The 12922-nt window shown below is 40.0% G+C and overlaps 1 pseudogene; it reads right to left on the bottom strand.

The window, feature by feature from the left end:
* Positions 1 to 6356: 6356 nt before the first annotated feature.
* LOC113620342 (protein HP-25 homolog 1-like) lies at positions 6357 to 9522 on the bottom strand (annotated as a pseudogene).
* Positions 9523 to 12922: the final 3400 nt, after the last annotated feature.

Here is a 12922-nt window from a genome sequence, read left to right as displayed (position 1 = left end):
TGGAAATACATGAGGTGTTGGAGGAAGAAGCAGCCATGAACTCAGTTTTGGATACCTTGGTACAGCGACCCTGAGGAAGCCTCTGGGTATATCACTGATCTCTGATCTCCTCTGGTAAAACATTACAGAGCTGTGACTAGCTCTCATGTCTGTGTATGAACTAGATTGGGACCTTCAAGGTTAAAGATAGTTTCTCAGCATATTAAACAGAGATGTTTAATAGATGATGGAAGAAAAAGGGGAAAGAGTAAGGGGAGTGGGGGGTAGGTGAAGTCTCTAGGAGAGAGCAAGTCTGTGAAGGAAAAGAACAAGTATATCAGGGTTGCATTTGGTTACGTCTAACAGAAACCAGTCTACACTGGCTTAATAAAATCAGTGGTTATTATTCTCATATGTAGGTCTGGTGTGTCTGTGCAAGGAAATTATTAAGGACCTGATCTGCTTCTATCCTACTCCCTCAGCCTGCTTAGCGTATGTGTCTTTTGTTCTCAAGTTTACAAAATGGCTGCTTCTGCCCCAGGCATTGCATCTTCTTGGGGTGGGGGAGGGGGATTGATGGGTGAAGAGGGAAGAGCAGAGGGCAAAGGATAAAAATACAAAGAAACAAGTCTCTTGAGGATTTACCTTTTAAAGAATCACCCAGGAAGCCCCACCTGATTACATTTCATTCTTCAGATGGTATCACATGCCACCCATGCTTTGCAAAGAGGCTGAAGATCCTGCCCTTAACTAGCTTCATTGACAACCCAAAGTTTGAGCTCTGTTAGAAATAAATTAAACAAGGAGTGGTAGAATGGGTACTGCATAGGCAACTAGCAGGGTCTGAAAAGTTTTTTTTTTAATTTAATTTATTTTTTATACAGCAGGTTCTTATTAGTTATCTATTTTATACATATTAGTATATATATGTCAATCCCAATCTCCCAATTCATCCCACCACCACCAAACCTCCAACCTCTTTCCCCCCTTGGTGTCCATATGTTTGTTCTCTACATCTGTGTCTCTATTTCTGCCTTGCAAACTGGTTCATCTGTACCATTTTTCTAGATTCTACCTATATGCGTTAGTATACGATATTTGTTTTTCTCTTTCTGAAAAGTATTAAGCAACAGAAATTGTTCCCTCAATCCGTACCCTCCTTCCTTGATCAAACCATCATCAACGTACGCACTATGAATCAAATGCAAAATATGTACTTGGTAGTTTGTATTCACTGCTTAGTGTGACTTTAAGCAATTTTTCTTCATCTCTCAGGGATATTTGCTTTCCTAGCTATACTATAAATTGTGAAATTGAAGTGGTGTTGGGGGCTGTGATCAGGGCTATTTTTTCCTCTGGTGAAAAATGTTCACGCATAAACAAGAAAAGGCATGAGGACTTCCCTGGTTCCCCCAGCCTCCACCAGCTCTGATTTCCTGACATACGCTCTTCCTGAAGTTCCTTGGATATAGCAGAATACATGAAATTTGATGGGCTTTCAGTAAGAAGCTGTTGACCAATTAATGGATAATTAATCTTGACTTTTTTTAGGGTTACTTTCACATAGGTAAATTGGGCATTCTTAATGTTATTCATTCAACGGTCACTGAAAAGTATCCGGGGGGAAGGGAAGTCTGCTGTGAAATTTAGGACCACTTGAGGAATTTAAGTGTGCTGTTACCCCTTAGCCAGTATAATTTCCATAGAGCAAATACCCAAAGAACATACTTTCAGTCAGTCCTTTCTCACTCTCTGCTGTGTCTAGCTTGGATTCCAGCCAGACTCTGCCTCCCATCATCAGCTGCAAGCTGACATTTCCAGAAACATGCCTATAATTGTCCTTGTCCTGGGCTTCCTTCTCCACGACTTGGGTGCCATTCTTCATGAGCCCTAACTTCATAGCATGCTGGAACAGCTCAATGTCAAAGCCAAAGTGGTACACGCCTGGGACGGTGCAGGTGAACACTCCCGTGGTAAGATTGAAGCGGTCCTGGTCGTTATGCAGGGCTTCCTTGAAGACAATGGGCTGGGAGAGGGCTGGGAGGGGATCACTCACCTTCACTGCAAAGGCAGATTTGGGGGGAGATGAACAATTCTTTATTTATTTATTTTTTTTGCGGCACGTGGGCCTCTCACTGTTGTGGCCTCTCCCGTTGCGGAGCACAGGCTCTGGACGCGCAGGCTCAGTGGCCATGGCTCACGGGCCCAGCCGCTCCGCGGCATGTGGGATCCTCCCGGACCGGGTCACGAACCCATGTCTCCTGCATTGGCAGGCGGACTCTCAACCACTGCGCCACCAGGGAAGCCCTAGATGAATAATTCTTAATGTATCCAGGAATTCCAGGAATTCCTCGCGGTCCTGGAGGGCCTTGGGGGTAAGGCCAAGGTAAACAGAAGGAGGATAGAGATTTGAAGTTCATGCATTTCACAGTCCATAAATTTCTTTCCACACTACCCCCCCCCCACTAACTTAACACTTGCCCTTCAAAGACCCTCTATGCATCACTTTTCCCAGAAGTCTTTCCTCTCTGCCATTATAGTAGCAGAATCCAGTGTTTACTTTGATTGTAGCATTTGCTACACTGAATAGTAATCTCTCCCATTATGTACCTATTTTGTTTCCTTAATTAGATGAAGAGCCAGTGCCCTACTTAATTTTGTTCCTAAAGCGCCATTATATGGTATCCAGGGTCGAGTTGATAAGCATAGTATGTTTTTGGAAGCAATGATTGAATAAATAATTGCTTGAATTGCCCTTTCAATTCATTTCATAGGTGTGATCATGTTTTTATTATCACAAACACCAAGTAAGGATTACTCTTGGAAAACAATGACACAAGGAGATCTAGGAATTGTATTATTCCAGAGATAAAAGGGGCTGTTAGAGCAATGTCTCCCCAGCTGGACTGTGTGTGAGAGTGTCTTAGCTAATAATGCAGTGACCACCTGAATTGGAATTTCAAGGGGACGAATCCAGGAACCTGAACATTAAACAATGTCCACAGATGATTTTGATGCACGATCAGGTAGAAGAATCACTGATGCAGGATCAAATTGGTGAATAGTTTCCAGTGAGGATGAGATGGCAGAATAAGTTCTCAGAATTGAGGGGAAAGCTCCTAATACCTTATTCTAAATTGTTTTCTACGATACCATTTTGCCCTTGAATTTGCAGGAAACTCACTAGTATTCCAGTGTTAATTATGGGTGAGCACAGAGTAATTATGCCACAGTAAAGAGTATACCAATTTCAATGTTATCTGTGGAGAAAGAAAGAAATGAAATTGAGTTATTTGTAGTGAGGTGGATGGACCTAGAATCTGTCATACAGAGTGAAGTAAGTCAGAAAGAGAAAAACAAATACCATATGCTAACACATACGGATTTATATATGGAATCTAAAAATATATATATATATATGGTTCTGAAGAACCTAGGGGCAGGACAGGAATAGAGACACAGACATAGAGAATGGACTTGAGGACACGGGGAGGGGGAAGGGTAAGCTGGGACGAAGTGAGAGAGTGGCGTGGACATATATACACTACCAAATGTAAAATAGATAGCTAGTGGGAAGGAGTCACATAGCACAGGGACATCATCTCAGTGCTTTCAGACCACCTAGAGGAATGGGATAGGGAGGGTGGGAGGGAGACACAAGAGGGAGGAGATATGGGGATATACATATATGTATGGCTGATTCACTTTGTTATAAAGCAGAAACTAACAACCATTGTAGAGCAATTATACTCCAATATAGATGTTAAAAAAAAAAAATTCAAGGAATCTACAAAAGAAACTCCTAGCACTAATCAGTGAGTTATGCAAGGTTACAGGATACAAGGTCAACACACACAAAAATCAATCATATTTCTGTATATAGCAGTGAACCATTGGAAATAGAAACGAAAAACACAATACCATGTATTATGGCTCTGAAGAAATGATATACTTGTGTAAAAGTCTAACAAGACATGTATAGGATATGTATGCTAAAAACTACAACCAGCAATCCCACTCCTGGGTATTTATCCTAGAGAAATGAAAATGTATGGTTCTGCAAAAGCCTATGCATAAATGTTTCTAATGGTTTTATTTGTTATAGCACCAAACTGGAAACAAACCAAATGGACTTCAATGAGTGAATGGAGGAACAAACTGTGATACATCATATAATGGAATACTAGTGAACAACCAAAAAGAAAAAAATTATTGATATTCAGAGCAGCTTCAATGTGTTAAAAAAAATTCAATCCAGTAAATTTGAAGATATAATTGGCTTTGTTCGGTGATTCCTGAATTGGGTAGCATCCCATCTAGCAATTAGAAGGGTGCTCCAAGGAGAGGTACAAAGTAGAAGGTTTAGAAAGGAGAGTGGGGCAAGGAAGTCATTAGCAAAGGAATGAATGGAAAGGGTTATTTTGGGCCAGGACATCTTTGTGGGGGGAAGGAAATGGTGAGGACGTTATCATGCCAATTCCTTTGGAGGATGGAGAGGGCCAACATGACAGGTTACCTCATTGGTACTGACCAGAAAATTCCAAACTGGCTGATTAAGATTACATTTTTGAGGAAGGTTGAAACTACAGTTAGGTTAGGTATTAAATCTAGGTTTGGTATCATGGGCTTTAGTGCAAGTGATACCATCCTGAGTCTGTGATTTTTCTCCTTATTAGATGGATCTTAAGTTCATTATATTGAGTGAAAAGGTCAATCACAAAGTCACTCTACTATCCATCAGCAGAAGAGTAAATAAATAAATGGCAGCATATTTACAATGGAATACTGGCCATTTCCATTCAATGAAATACTTCACTACTGTTACCACAGTGTGGATGGATTTCACAGGCATTAGGATGAGTGAAAAAAGACTAGACACAAAAGATTTTATATTGGATTATATCACTCATATAAAGTACAGGAATAGGCAAAGATAACTGATAAATGATGCTGAAAGTCAGAATAATAGATTCAATGCTGCAGATGTAGTTGTGGACCGGAAGGGCACAAAGGAGACTTCTGGGATGATAGAAATGTTCTATGCATCAATCTGGATGGTGGGTCCATGTTTGTATGCATATAAAATTAATCAAGCTGTGTACTTTAGATTTCTGCATTTTACTATATTTAAGTTATAATTCAATAATAAAGAAACAAAACCCACCAATATTTTTTTAAAAGTCTGGTCATCAGTAGTACGAAGTTGGCGTAGATGCTCATGTCAGTGTACAAAACAATGTGGTTACTTTTATTCTCCTGCTCCAGCAAGGAATGTGGGGCTTTGATTTGATGCCTGCAGGATGGCTGTTGCAGCTGTTAAGACCTGCATCTACACTCTTCGGAGAAGAAATGGAGAAAGCAAAGGGCAGAGGCCAAGGGCCAAAGACATAAGCCAGTTGAGTCTTTTCCCTCTTAAATACGACTCCCGCAAGTACCATGCGCTTACATCTCACCAGAAAGGATGGTGTTTTTTATGGCCACCCTGAATGTAACAGAAGCTGGTCAAATTACATTTTTTAACCGTGTTCGTTGAGGCAATGCAAACGAATTTAGCTAGAATAAAAATTGGTAGAAGAAGGGATATTGGGTAAGTAGCAGCCTGAAGAAAATTAATAATTAATCTGAAAACTCTGAAGCCACAGAAATTCCCTCACCTCTATCACCCGCCCAGTTATGCTTTGGGAGACTCATCTGGTGAAGAGCATCTTCATTTGGTCTTTTAAGCAAACTTAACATCTCTGCCAGAGCTATTTACTTCTATATTTATATCCTTAATTCTCAGAATAGATTTGAGAGTTTGAGCAAAGTTTTTGTCCTCTGGGGGTGGGCGGGGCAGGCTTCAAAAAGGAGCTGAATGAGGGTTTTCCTGGTATATTTAACAACAACATGGCTGGGCAGCTTCCTACCTCACTCTTTTTTACCCCACATTTTTAAAAAGATTTTTTATTTGATGTGGACCATTTTTTTTTAAGTCTTTATTGAATTTGTCCCAATATTGCTTCTGTTTTATGTTTTCGTTTCGGCCAGGAGGCATGTGGGAACTTAGCTCCCCGACCAGGGATCGAACCCGCACCCCCTGCATTGGAAGGTGAAGTCTTAACCACTGGACTGCCAGGGATGCCCCTCCCCACATTTTTGCCACCTAGGATCTTGAATTTGGGGAATCACAAATAAGAAATTATTGACAAATTGATGAACCATGAGTCTTTACTGGTTTCAGCGATTGGTAATACATTCATTTTGTTCAACTTGGTCATTACTGATTTTGTGAGCTCTTCATCCTAGAGGAACCATTTGGGATGAGAGGAGTAGGAGGCTTATTTTCTTAAATTCAGTGTTACATGAGGGAGAGAACCATGCAGTTACCCCTAGCTGTCCTAATTTCCATTGAGCAAAACCCCATAAAACACAGTGTGAGTAGTTCCTTTTTCAGATTCTTCTTTGTCCAGCTTTCTCCAGCCAGACCCTGTCCCCTTTCTCCAGCTGCAAGATGGGACTGCCTGAAGCTTGCTCATGGCTGTCCTTGGCCTCTGCTCATTTGTCCCAGATCTGGATGCCATTCTGCATGAGACTCACCTTGACAGCATTCTGAAACAACGCAATGTCAAAGCCAAAGTGGTACACACCAGGGACGCCGCAGGTGAACACTCCAGTGGCCAGGTCAGAGTGGTCCTGACGGTTGTACAGAACTTCCTGGAAGACAATGGGCTGGGAGGGTCCTGGGAGAGGCCCACTCAGCTAGACGGAAAAGGCAGATAGAGGTAGACAGGGGCGTTTCTCAACTGCTCCAGGCACCCCAGGTATACCTCTTGGTCCTGTTACACCTGGGGGTCCTAGATCCCAAAATAAGCAGAAAAAAGAATGATAGAATTTAAGGTTTTGTATTTTTCAAAGTATTAATACATGAATTGCTTCTTCCTTCCTACCCTTCTTCTCACTGGTCAGAGCCTAGCTCAAGCATCACTGCTTCCAGAAGGCTCTCTTGTCTCCTCCAGATTTGGAAAAGTTCTATCTCCTTGTACCACATCTGGTATTGATTGTTACCATAGGTATAAAGAATTACCACAAAGAATTGTAATCCCTCCCTTAAGTGACTGTCTCCTTATCCATACTGGGAATGAGGCATCTTACTTAATTTTCCTTCTAAATGTCATACTCAGTATCAGTTGTAAAATTAACACTCAAAATATGTTCAATAAGTGAATAACTGAATGAATTAGTATATGAATTATATATTAGTATATATATTAGTATATATATATATCTTTACTATAAGGTTGAGTATTAAGGATCACTATTGGAAATTACCCAGACAAATCCAGGGATCATACTATTGCCAGAACTAAATGGGAATTTTGAACAGTGGTATCCAAATATGCCTGTTTATTAGAACCAGTTGTGGAACACCATCCACCCCTGTTCCCCAGTTACTCAGGGCCAGTCTACACTGCGGGCCTTTAGAGGAATCTCTGAGGATGGAGACTAGGAACCCACATGTTTAACATGTGATTCTGATGCTCAGCCAGCTTTCAAAACCTTTGCTTTAGAGGTTCAGTACAAGTATTCAAAGCTGATGGGATCTCTGTGGGAGCTGAGCCCAGCATACCTCTCAGCAGATGACAAGATAACAGTAAGTCAATGTATCTGCTGCCCACATGACTCTGGTATCACTGTATGAACCTTGGCTTACGCCTACACTGTATGACACCAATAGGAGTGCTTTACACTAGTCTAGAGATGGAGTTATGTCTCAATTTGGACATCCAGTGTGTCTAAAGAGGTGTTTGAGCACACAGATTTCTTGGTGGTTGGAAGCCGTCTTAGTAGACAAATCCTATGACTCTTAAGAGTTCAGAAAAAGAGACCATGGTCATTTGTTACCAAGAAATGACTTACCACAATGATCAATATTCTCATCAGATCACCTGGAAGATTTCACTGAATCTATGAACATTGCAGTCAAAGAGAAACTATGAGAGGCTAAGAGAGCAATTGCATTTATTTTTCCACCTGCTAAACCAAGTAGCCCTGGAGGACCCCTGGGTCCTGGAGGTCCTCGGGGTCCACAAGGTTCACATAGCTGAGAATCTGCTGAAGATTTGACATCGGCCACAAGTAACAGGACAAATAAAGCTAAAATCCAGAAACCTGAAGCAGAAGAAAAATGAATGAAGTTTCAAATAGTTTGGAAGATGGATCAGCCTCTCTTAAAGAGATTGTGCTATAAATTTTGTCAAGTTATGGTTCACAGTTCCAAGAAATTGACGTTATTTTGGTCTTTAGTTCCATGAAATGCTACATGTATCAATGCTGTGACTCATACAGACAAGATCAGGAGGCACTTTGAATTGAGATGCTTTCAAGTCAAACACAGCAAAATCCGAGAAAATCAGCTAACTCATCCTATTTGAAACCCATGCTGCTTTTTCAATCTCATGCAAACCCCAGAGTTCCTCTCTCATGGACTCAGAGCCTCCTGCCATCTGTTCAGCAGTGATCTTTAAATAATTGGTTGTAGGGCGCGGTCAGCTAACTGCCACGCAGCAGGAAGCTGAAGTAAGCTGAATCATCGTTCCTGTGGCCACTGCGCTTGCGCTAAGTATACTAATGAGGTTTTAAAGTAGCGACCTATTCGATGCTGGCTCACAAGTCGCACCATCGGCGAAAGCCAATCACAGAGCGACACATGTTCTTAATCCCTATATAAGCAGACTGCTATAGGATTGCGGGGTCTTCCTTCCATCTTTTCTTTAACCAAGCTGTGCTCCAATAAAGTGTGATACGAGAAGAATCTTGCGTGTGGCGACTCGTCATTCTGCTGGTCGGAGGCGGCTCGCCGCAATTGGTGTGATTAATCTTCTTATGATGATGAGTAAGCACCCGATTTGCCTATGTGTTATTTTATGTTGTCTTATTGCTTTATCTCTTGGATGGGCTTCGAACCTAGAAGATAGATGACAAATGGTTCTTTGATGGTAAATGAATCGACAAATGCCAGATACTGAATTAGCCAACCGTTACTTCCCACCACCTTAAAACTTTTACTCAGTGCAGTAGCCTTCATTCCACTTTGAAGTACCAAGCCAATAAGATCAATATACTTGCATTATACTAGCTTCTGTTAATGCGCTTGTTATATTTTCTCCTTTATGACACATTGAATCTTCTACTTGCCCTCAATAATCAACTTTTATGGGTTACAAATGTATGCAACAACTACAGAAATTTGTGTCAAGAAACACAATCAACTTTAACATGATTAATATGCTCTTGAAAGTAGAGTGCTTCTAACTGTTAAATTATCAGTCAGTAACCGTAACTTTTAGAATATCCTTTCTAATTCAAGAAAGATATTCATCACTTTTTGGCCTTAATTTCTGATTCAAAAGATGCTCTTCCAAAGCTGAAGTTAACTTATGAAAGGAAGTATGCTAATTTATGGGCATATTTTTAAAGTCAGAGGATGTGGATTCAAATCCTAGCATTGTTACCTCCATTCTGGGCGACCTTAGGGCAGTCACCTAACTTCTCTCCCAGCCACATCTATAGAAGGATGCTGGGAGCATCTGCTTGCCTTGTTTAATAGTTTTAAAGTTTCAAGAAGATATGTGTATATTCTTTGTCTGGAGTCTAGCAGGTACTTTATATATCTTTATATATGTATCTTTAAAATTATTCCTTATTACTTTTATTCTTCTTGCTATCTTACAGGGAGAGTGCTATTCTGATTTTAAAAACAGAGAGAATGTTAATTCAAAGAGTTTTGACAATCTATTACATGAAAACTAAGGATATATCTCAAAACAATTTAAAAACAGCTGTGAGGATATCTTGAACATTTTGGCACATTCCATTGCTTCACATTTCCCAAACTCCTCCACGAAATAGTGGGGGGCTTGGTATCACATGCAATCATGTAGAGAAGGAGAAACTGAGGCCTAGAAAAGGTGATGGCTGTACTTTCTCCAGGCTCTTAGTTTTTGAGGATGGAACCAGCATTGAAATGCACATCTCCAGACTCTTGGGTGATTTGTTCTTTCACACAAATATGGTGCTGGATTGTCTATGTCTTGGTGGATATAAGTGGGCAACAACTTTTTTTTACAGTCACTGACTCCCCCATTCCATTCCTACTGATTCCAAAATAGATACACACACATACTCACACATACATACATACAAATACACAAAGGCCACACAGAGAATTAAATTAAAATCATACGTTCAGTTGATTTTGCTGAGCTAAACTAGCATTATTCTAAAAATATAAAGCTAGGACAATAAACTGACTGTAAAAGGAAACCTTTCATTGAATTTATTGTGATGAGGAAAGTTGATGAGGACTTTGTGGCTTAACTTACTTGGTGTCCATAAATGAAAATCCAGGAAGATGATTTCCTCTTGTCCTAAGTTCAAGACCCTCAAGAAAGAAGTAGGCATGACCTTCACAAACTGTATTAATATAATTTGCATAAGTGACTATGTTTTGTTCTGTACTTCTTCATCATAAAGCTTGGATTCAAATTTTCATCTAAATTTCAAAAACTGTCTTGATACCTACACCTTATTTCCTTCAGTCCCCATTTTAGCCTACTTGTTTTGGGCTTTGCTATAAGTTTTCTTAAAAAAATCTATACTCCTGTATTTGTTTATATTGTCCTATGATAATATGTGAATTCGGGCAAACTCCCACAAATACTTTGTGGAATCAGAGGAAGTTTGAGAGACAGAGATAAAAGAGTTGTGTGCAGGGGGAGGCAAACAACTAAAATGCTTTAAAAACACTGATTGGATGTTTCAAACATTAATAATTAATAACAACAGATACTATCAAAAACATACTGTAGGGGCTTCCCTGGTGGCGCAGTGGTTGAGAACCTGCCTGCTAATGCAGGGGACACGGGTTCGAGCCCTGGTCTGGGAAGATCCCAGATGCCGCGGAGCAACTAGGCCCGTGAGCCACAACTACTGAGCCTGCGCGTCTGGAGCCTGTGCTCTGCAACAAGAGAGGCCGCGATAGTGAGAGGCCCACGCACCACAATGAAGAGTGGCCCCCGCTTGCCGCAACTAGAGAAAGCCCTCGCACAGAAATGAAGACCCAACACAGCAAAAATAAATAAATAAACTGCTACACCCAACATCTTCTTTAAAAAAAAACAAAACAAAAAAAAAACATACTTTATATCATATCAGTTGATATTGTTGAAGGTAGGGAAGTAAACTCAGTTGGAAGATAATGAACAAGGATGATCAAGAAGGACATAAGTCAAGAGAGATCTGGAAAGGGACAGAAAACAGCCTCAATGGGAATAAACAGTAAACACAGGGATAGTCACAGTGAAACACAATTGGGGATAAAATCAAGACAAAGAAAAATAGAAACGAGACAGATACTAAGAATGGTAAAGAGACAAAGAAAATTTTAACATGTAGAGCAATGTATTATACTGCTGGTTTGATTATAGTTAAAAATTTTAAAACATAATTGAAAAATATAATGGATTTTCTCACTCTCCATTGTTTTGTTTATTTATGTCATAATGACCTTGATTTAATTTGAATGGTTTGACATTAATTTTATATTAAAATCAAAGGTCAAACTGGTGTTATTCAAGGGTCAACTGTATTTACATTGCATTTACATTGTATTTACAACTATTTACATAGCAGTTACATTGTATTTCCATTTGCATTTGCTTCACTTGAAACCAAGGCAATATTATTCCCTTTACACATTCCCTCTATTCCCTTCTAGTTGGAAAAATTTAGAAGATTTAGTTCTGTTTCTTTCTTATCTTGGTCTAATCCTTGGAGAGCTTAGTCCCTGGAGGGTTTTTCATGAGACTCCCCAACTTGGAGAGTTCCTGGGCCATTACTTCTGTCCTCATTGTCCCATAAAGTGACTAAATGGCTGCTCATGTATGAACATATTGGAAAATGCCTTCTGTGGGGAAAAAGCAGCTCCTGTGTCTTAATTTCCTTTTACTTCTCTGGCATCAGGTTTTCCCTCCAAACTCAGCCTTGTATCTTTCTTAACATAGCGTTAGCTTTGAAATGCTATTAAGGCGAATAGAATATCTGTATACATATAGATAGATGTGTATCTCTATCTCTATCTCTATATCAGAGACTGGATAGCTGTTCACCCAAACTGCTTCTCCTTTATCTTGGTTGCATATGTAAACTCTCTTCACCTTGCAGTTAGTAGGGACCATACAACTGGTTTCCAACCCACACAGTATCGGCACTCAGAATGGGAGCCACTTGAAAGACTTGTCCATAGATTTCTCCCATGTATTCCCATCCATCTTCCTTTCTCCTCTGCTACTTTGAAAGTGGAGAACCTAGAAGCAATGTGGAAGAAGATGCCCATCCACAAGAAGGAAGGACCTTGGTTCTCTTACCACTTGGAAGAGATTCACCCTTTTTTTCAGAAATACTCTTGCAGAATTTTTGTGAGCACTGTGTTCAGCTACTGAGATTTATAAGTGGATCTGTTATAGCAGCTATTGTCACTATTTCTAATACAATATTTTAAATCATTCTCATGTTGCAAAAACAGGAATGATCACAATCACTTACCCTTTATTATTGGAAAGGGAAAATTCCAGTTTTGCCTCAGCCCCCTTCAGCAGTGCAAATAAGCTTGACAGAGCCTATGGGGTGAGTAACAGAAAATTATTTACATGGAAGAATGTACAGAGAATAAGATCTTCAGGCACACAAAAACTCTGAAAAAAGATAGGATGTGACTAGGGCAAGTGGAGAGAGTACATTGATCACATTTTCCCGAAATGGATGAACTGGGGTCCAATGAACTCTGTTGCTGAAATATCGGCTTCCCTGTGCACCAATGCCGAACAGAAATACGGAGATAGAGATTTTGTTTTTTACATCTTTATTAGAGTATAATTGCTTTACAATGGTATGTTAGTTTCTGCTT

The sequence above is a fragment of the Aethalodelphis obliquidens genome, unplaced genomic scaffold (assembly GCF_003676395.1).
Source record: "Aethalodelphis obliquidens isolate GAN/ISIS:26980383/991018 unplaced genomic scaffold, ASM367639v1 scaffold8, whole genome shotgun sequence".
Taxonomy (NCBI): domain Eukaryota; kingdom Metazoa; phylum Chordata; class Mammalia; order Artiodactyla; family Delphinidae; genus Aethalodelphis; species Aethalodelphis obliquidens.
Note: the sequence above shows the minus strand (reverse complement) of the source record. Positions and strands in the feature narration are given on the sequence as shown.